The sequence below is a fragment of the Nannospalax galili genome, unplaced genomic scaffold, assembly GCF_000622305.1.
Source record: "Nannospalax galili isolate Female #2095 unplaced genomic scaffold, S.galili_v1.0 scaffold553, whole genome shotgun sequence".
In the NCBI taxonomy this organism is placed as follows: Eukaryota; Metazoa; Chordata; class Mammalia; order Rodentia; family Spalacidae; genus Nannospalax; species Nannospalax galili.
Window position 1 is genome coordinate 6,698,101 of NW_008336313.1, and position 2,314 is coordinate 6,700,414.

Below are 2,314 nucleotides of genomic sequence, written 5' to 3' on the forward strand. Positions count from 1 at the left end.
AGGGCGGGGCCAGGACCAGAAGCGGTGCTCCTGGAGCCCAAGAAAGGGACTGAGTTGCTCTGGGTGAGAAGGGTCAGGAAGCAGTATTGGTTCCCCAGGTGTCTGGGGCCCCAAGACTAGGAATGGCGCAGGGTCCAAACTAGGAGTATAGAACGGCGGGTGGGGGCAGGGGGGGATGGAAGGGTGAATGAGGCTTAGGGAGACCCAATGCGGAGAGCTGTGCTATATACTTACCCCAAGAGGCCTGAGGATAGAAGTGCAGGCTAGGAGACTACCAAGTTTTTTATTTGCTTTGTTTGCTTTGAGGCAGGATGTCATGCCACCCAGACTGGCCTCTAACTCACTAAGTGTCCAAGAATGACCTGAATCTTTATCCTCCTAATTCCAAATCCCAAGTAGTTTTCAAAAGCACTATATTCCCCAGGCCCCTCCTTTATTATTTATTTCTAAACTAGGGTCTTACTAGGTTATTCAGGATGGCCTTGAACTCACCTATAGCCCAAGCAGGCCTGTGACCTGTGATCTTCCTGCCTCAGTCTCCTGAGTAGCTTGTTGTTTTGTTTTCTTTGTTTTGTTGTGAGACAGAGTCTCGCCATGTAGCCCAGGGTGGCCTCGAACTCACAGAGATTGACCTGCCTCTGCCCTCATAGTGCATGGCCAGCACACCCAGTTAATGTAAATTATTTCTAATGTCTATGTATTTTTAGAGTTAGTAATCCAAGTTAAATAATGAAATAATGATTAAAAACAAAATGTTTTATTAATCAGAATGCCACATTCAACAATCATGAAAGAGCAACTTACTGGGGTTGGGGAGAGGGAGATGGCTCATTTGTAAAGTGCCTGCCATGCAAACATGAGGACCTGAGTTCAGTCCTCAGTACCTTCACACAAAAAAAGGCAGTATAGATAGATAGATCCCAGGAGATCATTGGCCAGCTAACCCAGCTGAGCAGTAAGCTTCAAGTTCAGTGAGAGATCCTGTCTCAAAAACTAAGGTGGAGAACAATAGAGAAGAAACCCAATGTTGACTTCTAGCCTCCACGTGAACACACACCCCTATGAACACATACAACACATACACATGCACAGAATATTCAATCAGAACAGCGGGATTGGCTGGGGAAGAGGGACGGTGATGAGAGACATGAGGATGAGCTGGATCCTGACAGTACTGTCCATCTGTCTGAGCGCCCTGTCCACAGCCACAGGGGCAAATACAAAAGGAAACTGCAGATGAGAGTGAAGAAATGGGCAGACCACTGTCCCATCAAGTCACATGCACGTGCACTACACAGGAAAACTGGAAGATGGGTCAGTTTGACAGCTGCCTGCTCCAGAACCAGCCCTTTGACTTCTCCCTGGGCACCTGATAGGTTGTCAAAGGCTGGGATCCCCAGGGGCTGCTGGGGATGCATGAGGGGGAAAAAGAGGAAGCTGGTGATCCCATCTGAGCAGGGGTATGGAGAACAGGGAGCTCCCCCAAAGTTCTCAGTGGGGCAACCCTGGTGTTCGAGGTGAAGCTGCTCAAGATTGAGGATGGTCAGAACTAGAGTGGTCTGCAAAGGGGCAGGAGGCTCCTGTCAGGGACCAGACTGTTTAACGAAAAAACGTTAACCCTCCCCCCAAAATAATATTCAATCTGACAGCCCCAAATACACATTCTTCCCAGCAGATCCAAAATAGATCACATTTTTTAGACTATAAGGCAAGTCTTAAAATACAGAAAATTTAGTTAATTTCTTGTATCTTATCAGACCATAAAAGAACAAAACTAGAAACACAATAGCTTGTGAAACAAGCCCTCCACACATATGGACAAATGTGTATGTGCACTCACACACATATATCCACACACGTAGACATACAAATACACACAACACACACACACAAACAAAAGAAGGGGCTAGAGAGATGGCTCAGCAGTTAAGAGCACTGGCTGCTCTTGCAGAGGACCCAGGTTCAGTTCCCAGCACTCACATGGCAGCTGGCAATGGTCCTTAACTCCAGTTCCAGGTGATCTGATCTCCACAGGCATTGTACAACATGGGTGCAGTTACATACGTGCAGGCAATACTCTCATACACATAAAAATAAGACTTGAAGGATCAAATTTAAATATAGTAATCTATATCCAATAAATCTATTGAAAAAAAAAAAAACCCAAAAAGAAAATGCTAACTAGGACAAGATGACTAAAAGCATCTCCTCTAGAATCGAGAGAAGAGCGCCCACCCTTTCCATTCAGCATGGCATTTCAGTTCTTAGCCAGACTAATAAGGCAAGAGAAGGAAATGAAAGGATACAAATGAGA

General features: G+C 45.8%; 1 pseudogene; it reads left to right on the top strand.

Annotated features, from left to right (window-relative positions):
- Positions 1–1,147: 1,147 nt before the first annotated feature.
- LOC103732505 lies at positions 1,148–1,553 on the top strand (annotated as a pseudogene).
- The last annotated feature ends 761 nt before the right edge of the window (positions 1,554–2,314 follow it).